This window comes from Penaeus japonicus, unplaced genomic scaffold (genome assembly GCF_977035675.1).
Source record: "Penaeus japonicus unplaced genomic scaffold, GWHDUDI00000001_assembly GWHDUDI00000024, whole genome shotgun sequence".
In the NCBI taxonomy this organism is placed as follows: Eukaryota; Metazoa; Arthropoda; class Malacostraca; order Decapoda; family Penaeidae; genus Penaeus; species Penaeus japonicus.
Genome location: NW_028234426.1, coordinates 26,614,743 through 26,622,242, shown reverse-complemented (window position 1 = coordinate 26,622,242; position 7,500 = coordinate 26,614,743).

Here is a 7,500-nt window from a genome sequence, read left to right as displayed (position 1 = left end):
TGTGGTTGTGAGGATTGTTTGTAGTGGGGTGAGGTTTGTGGGGGGTTTTGGGGGAGGGAGTTTGTGTGAGTTTTGTGGTGTGTGTGTGTGTGGTTGTGATGAGTGGTGATATTTGTTTGTGTGGGTGTGTTGTGGTTTGGGGTGTGGTGTTGTTTTGTTGGTGTGTGGTTGTGTGTTGTGTGGGTGTAAATGTGTTGTTGTGGTGGTGTTGTGGTTTGGTTTTGTGTGTTGTGTGTGTGGGTGTTTTTAGTGATTTGGGTTTGTGGAGGTTGGTTTTTGAGAGTTGTTGGGTGTGTGTGTGTGTGGGGGTTGTGTGGTGTTTGGGGGTGGTGTGGTTTGTGATTTGTGGGTTTTTTGTTTTTGTTGGTTGTGTGTGTGTGTTGTTTGGTGGGGTGTTGGGGGGTTGTGTTTGGTTTTTTGTTTTTATATTTTTTTTTATTTTTTTTTTTTTGGGTTGGTGTGTGGTGGTGTGTGTGTGTGTGTTGTGTGTTGTGTTGTGGGGAGTTTTTTTTGTGGGGTGTATTAAATTTTTTTTGGGTGGGTGGGGTGGGTGGTTTGTGTGTGGTGGGGGGGGTGAGTGGGTGGGGGTGGGTGGTTTTTGGTTGTTGGTGGTTGTGTTTGTGGTGTGGGTGGGTGAGTGGGTGGGTGTTGGGTGGGTGTTTGGGGGGTGTGGTGGTGGTGTGTGTGTGTAGGTGATTGTGAGTGTGTTGTGAGTGAAGTTGATGGGGTGTGTGTGAGTGTTTTTGTGGTGTGTGTTTGTAGTGTTTTTTTCTGTGAGAGTTTGTTTGGTGTCGTGTTATGTGTAGTGTGAGAGTTGGCTTTTTCACAAGTTTATGGGAGAGTTAGATAGTTAGTGATGAGATGTTAGTGTGTGATCGTAGAGAGATTTGCTGAATTGAGTGTAGATAGTTGAACAGTAGTGTTAGAGAGTTTGAGAGTGTCGTGTGATAGATAGAGAGAGATTTATGGGTTAGATATAGAGATAGAGAGAGTGTTTGAGATTTTTAGTCAGTGGGGGGGGGGGGGGGGTTTGAAGATGTGGGAGCGAGTGAGTGCGTGACGTTCTTGTGGTGTGTGGGGTGTGTGTTATAGTGTAGTGTGTGGGGAGTGTGTGTTTGAGTGTGTGTGTGAGTTAGTCTGATGTGAGTGTGTGTTAGTGTGAGTTTTTGTGTGTGTGTGTGTGTGGGTTTGTGGTATGTGAGTTTGTGTTTAGTACTGTTGATTGTTAGCGTATGGAGCGTGAGGAGGAGAGAGAGGGTGGTGGATCGCGCGCGCTCGCGCGCGGCAGAGGAGACGCGCGTGAGCTCGCGAGCACTAGCGATACGCGCGCGCGCTCTCTCTCTCTCTCTCTCTCTCTCTCCTCTCTCTTTCGTCTCATCTTTCTCTCTCTCCTCCGTCTGCTCTATCTCCTCTTCTCTCTCTCCTCCTCTCACTCTCTCTATATATATTATATATATATATAATATATATATATATATATATATGTATATATAATATTATATATATATAGGTATTTATATATATTATATAATATATATATATATATATCTATGTTATATATATGAGTGTATATAATATATATAATAATATAAAGATATATATATATATATATATATATATATATAACACCACAGATATTTATCAGTATATATATATAATATATATATATATATATATATATATATATATATAGATGTCCATATATATATGATAGATAGGTATAATATATATATATATAAATATATTAAATATATATAAGTTTATATATGCATAATATAATATTTATATATATATATATATAGTATATATATATATAAAGATATATATATATATTTAAACATAGATATATATTTAATATTAATATTATAAAGATATAATATATATATATATATAGATATATATATATATTTACGCATATATATCTATCTCTCCGCCTATCTATCTGTATAGATGTCTACATCCATATGTATGTGTGTTTGTCTTTCATATTAATCATTTCCATCAATAATTTTCGCACAACCGTTCTTAATCAGGAGAAACAAAAGAGCAAAATATACCCAAGAGATGAATTAATAGAATTGCAAATGATTTATGGGGCAATGGGGATGTTCAGTTTATGCAATTGCTTTATGATGCATGGTACATGGTCTAATCCTTGCATCATTCAAATTCAGATTTTTTGTATTTTAAATTGTTCATTCCTGTGATTTCTATTCTTTTTATTTTTCTTAATATGATTTATGAAAAATGTTGACAATTTTATACGTTTGTTACTTTTCTGACGATGGCTTTTGTGATCATTATAAGTATACTAAAAATAATAATAATAACAATAAAAATAATCCTAATGATGATTATAATTATAACGATCAAGATAATTGTAATGATAACGCCGGTGATGATAATGATAATGATAATCATGATACTGATGAGGATAATAATGAAAATAACAATAATGATAATACTGATAATGACCTTAATGATGGTAATGATAATACTAACATTGATGTCAAGTAAGATAATAACAATAATAATTATGCTGATAAGGATAACACTTATGATAATGATGATAAAAATGATAATGAGGATGATAATGATGATGTCAGTGATATCGATGATGTTGATAATAATAATAAAGATTATAACAGTAGTAATAATGATAATAGCTAACACAATAACAGTAGCAATTTATAACGGGTTATCATAATGATAATAACAATGATAATAACGAGGGTGATAACAATGATGTTGAGTATAATAGTAATGTGAACAATAATGATAATTATAACAATTATGATTTTCATAGTAGCAATGATATTGATACCATTATTAGCAATATTGTTAATGAAAATTACTACACTGATCTTGGTGATAGTAATAATAATGATCTGAGGATAATTATAATTATCATAATAGCAATACTTTTACTATTATTAATAACCCTACGGATGATAATGCTAATAATAACAAAAAATATTGTATGGAAAACAGAAGAGTGATGCAATAATGATGATAGTAATAATGATAATTATTATCCTTGCAATGGTAAGGATGATAATAATGAGGATAATAATGACAATGATAATAATATTGATAGCAATAATACTGATAACCATGATAATGATAATGATAATAATGATCATATTAATAATGATAATAACATTAATAACAATAATGATAATAATGATGATAGGAATGATAATCATAATGGTAATGATAATGATGATAATGATGATACTAATATTAGTGATATTGGTGATGATTATGATAACAACAATGATGATAATGATAGTACTACTACTAATAATAATAGTAATTATAATGATAATAATGATAATGATAACAACAATAATAATGAGGATGATGGTGAAAATAATAGAAATAATGATCATGATCTAATGACAATAATTATCATCATAATCATTGTCATCATACACATACATATACATATATTCATACATAAACGAAAACACATAATACATGTAGGTTACCTGATCCACTCGCCCGAGCATCATCTTCATATACTCACCCTTAGTAACTTTGTTAGGGGTCGCTGCCCCCTCCCCCTTTCCTCTTTTACCCTCCCCTTCCTCTCCTCTCCTCTCCCCTCCCCTTCTTCCTACATTCTTGACACCCTATCTTGACTCCCACCCCTACCACCACCTGGCCCCTACCCATATCCCTCTTCCACTATTTTGTTCTCTCTTCCTCCCTCCTCCGCCTCTTCCAAAGCTTCTTCCTCGTTTCTCTTTCCCTCTTTTCCCCTTTCCCTTTCCCTATTTTCCTCATCATCTCTCCATCTCCCTTTCTCATCAACCCCCTTTTCCTCAACCCCTACCTACGTCTTCCCCAGCCCCTTCCTCATTTCCCCTTCTTCTGTCTCCCCTTTTCTTCCTCTCCACCACTTCCCCAACCCCCCCTCCTCCTCTCCTCTTCCCGTACCCCCATTCCCAACTTCCCAAACCCCTGCCTCATCTCCTCTCCTCTTCCCCCACCCCACCCCCACCCCCACTTCCCAAACCCCTTCCCTCTCTCCCCTCCCCCCCTACCCATAACCCTTCCACACCCCCCAATCACCTCCACCTCCACCCCTTCTCATCGCACCTCTCCTCCCCTTTCCGCATACCTTCCTCACCCCCCACCTCCCCTCGCCCCTCCGTCATCTCCTCTCCCCCCCTCCCACAACCCCACCCCCACTGCCAAACCCCTTCCTCATCACCATCTCAGCCTTCCCAAACCCTTCCTATCCCCCATCCCCTTCCCTCCACCCCTTCCTCCATCTACCTCTCATCCCCCTTCCTTCCCCAATTGCCTCTTCACCCCCTCCTCCCCCCTCCCCTCCCCCATCTCTCTCTACCTACCCCCCTTCCCAAACCCTTCCTTACCCTACCTCCCCTCCCCTCCCCCCTCTTCCCCCTACCTCCTCTTCCCTTCCCCTTCCTCCCCCTTCCCAAACCCTCCCTCCCCTCCCCCCCTTCCTCCTCTCCCTCTCCCCCCTTCCCAACCCTTCCTCGCCCCCTACCTCCCCTCCACCCCTTCCTCATCTCCCTCTCCCCCCTTCCCAAACCCTTCCTCACCCCCTACCTCCCCTCCACCCCTTCCTCATCTCCCTCTCCCCCCTTCCCAAACCCTTCCTCACCCCCCACCTCCCCTCCACCCCTTCCTCATCTCCCTCTCCCCCCTTCCCAAACCCTTCCTCACCCCCCACCTCCCCTTCACCCCTTCCTCATCTCTCTCTACCCCCCTTCCCAAACCCTTCCTTACCCCCTACCTCCCTCTCCCCCCTTCCCAAACCCTTCTTCGCCCCCTACCTCCCCTCCACCCCTTCCTCATCTCCCTCTCCCCCCTTCCCCCATAACCTCCCCTCCACCCTTCTCATTCCTCCCCCCTCCCCAACCCTTCCTCACCCCCTACCTCCCCTCCACCCCTTCCTCATCTCCCTCTCCCCCCTTCCCAAACCCCTCCTCACCTCCTACCTCCCCTCCACCCCTCCCCCCTCCCCTCCCCCTTCCCTTCCGAAGAACCGACTCCACCGCAGACCCACAGCACGCAACCGAGCTCCGTTTTCTTTCGCCCACGCAGGCAGGTCAGAGTCGCAAATGTTTTGTATTAATGTTTAATGTTGTGCATGGTGGTTCTGGCAAGGGAGAGCGTAGGGTTACTGAGTTAATTGTAACCCTAGACTTGCTCCCTGGTATATACTTGCATGCATATACGTGGGAAATGGATGTGAGTGCTAGGTTATATAAGTATGTATCTGCTATTTTTTTTTTTTTTTTTTTTTTTGTACCTGCCTTTTGTACCTGTCTGTTTTTTTTTATCTGTCTCTCTGCTTACCTGTCTATTTATCTATCTATCTATTTATTCATCTATCTATATATCCTCTATCTTACTATCTATCTATCTGTCTGTCTGTCTGTCTATTTATCTATCTATCTATCTGTATGTGTTTGTGTTTGTGTCTCTGTGTGTGTAGATGTATATATGTATGTACAGTACTGGGAAAATTAATATAATTTTTTGGGGATTCTTCACTTTTTTATCTTTAACACCTCATATCTTCACAAATATATTACTTACATTGCCTATGAAGTCAGCAAAATTGAATGTACCAACAGAGTGCAGCTCATCCAGCAGTTGATAGAGGTTTGGCACAGAAATCCAGATATCAGGAACAAAGCACAAGACTACATTAGAAGCATGCCAAGACGTGTTGAAGCAGTTATTAGAGCCAAAGGAGATCCCACAAAATACTGAGATGATATATGTATAAAGGAAAAACAATAAAACATATTTACTATCTAAAAAAATCCTATTAATTTCCTATTAAAAATTGTCTATTATTTTTTTCTTCTCTCTGTCTGTCTCACACACTCTCTCTCTCTCTCTCTTTCTCTTTCTCTCTTTCTCTCTCTTTCTCTCTCTATATATATATCTCACTATCTATCTATCTATCAATCTACCTATCTCTATATTTCTCTATCTCTCTCTATCTTTCTCTCTCCCTCTATCCCTCTCTCTCTCTCTCTCTCTCTGTCTCTCTCTCTCTCTCTCTCTCTCTCTCTCTCTCTCTCTCTCTCTCTCTCTCTCTCTCTCTCTCTCTCTCTCTCTCTCTCTCTCTCTCTCTCTCTCTCTCTCTCTCTCTCTCTCTTTCTCTCTCTCTTTGTTTCTTTCTAATTCTCTCCTTTCAATTTTTCTCACACCTTCTATCCCTCTCTCTTTCTCATTTGCATATACAATGAGTACAAGCTTTCACCTATGGCCGTAACCAACATTCCCTTTGCAGTTTCTTTACAATAGGAACTGTTAAATCTAGCAGTTAACCCATAAGTGATAAACCAACAATTGCTACATCTAGTGGGTTGCGTACAAATGATAAATCAACATTGTTAAGATGTCAATATTGCTGATTACATCTTTAGCATAACGTATATATTAAATTACTTTCCTATGGTCTTGAAATTTGTACATCATGAAAGCAACAGTCAACAGAAGGTAAAGAGATACGGGGAAAGAAAGCAAGGAAGAAACAGAAAGAGAGAGTAAGAGAGAGAGAGAGGGGGGGATAGAAAGAAAGAAATGGATAGGAAAAGTAGGAGAGGAGGGGGAAGTATGAAAGAGAGAGAGAGAGAAGAGATGAACAGAAAGCAAGAAACAGATCGGAAAAGAAGGAGAGGAGGGAAAGTAAGAGAGAGAAAGAGAGAGAGGATATAAAGAAAGAAATATATGGGGGAAGTGTTAGAGAAGGAAAGAGGAGGATAGAAAGAAAGAAACAGATCGGAAGAGAAGGAGAGGAAGGGAAGCAAGAGAAAGAGAGAAAAGGGGAGAGAGAGAAAGAGCAAGAGAGAGAGAGAGATTACAGGATCAAGGTATTATTTTTTACTTTTTTTTCCAGCCGACAAGTTCCAACGCAGAGATCCCCAAGGGCGACGTTCTGCTTATACTAAACAAACTGCTGTTCATAACAAAAGTTTTTAGCCTGCCTGGGGACCATTATAATTTCTTTTCTTTTTCTTACTTTTAATATTTTCTTGTCTTCTCTCTCTCTCTCTCTCTCTCTCTCTCTCTCGCCTCTTCTCTTACGTCTCTCCTCTCTCTCATCTCTTGCTCTCTCTTGATCTCTCTTCTCATCTCTCTCTCTCTCAATCTCTCTTGGCTCTAGTCATCTTTATACATGTTTCGCTCTCTCTCTATCTCAATCTCTCTCCTCTCTACATCCTCTCTCATCCATTTCACTCTCTCATCTCTCCTCATGCATACCTCTCTCTTCTCTCTCTCTCATTCAATCTCTCGCTTCTCTCTCTCTACTCTCTCCTCCTCATCTCTCCTCTCTCTCTCCACACTTACTCTCTCTCTCCATGCCTCTCTCCCCTCTATCTCTCTCTCTTTCCGCTCTCTCTCTCTCTCTCTCCGATTCTCTTACTCTCTCTCTCATCTCTCTCTCTGTCTCTCTCTCTCTCTCAGCGCTCTCCTCGCATCTCTCTCTCTTCAATCTCTCTC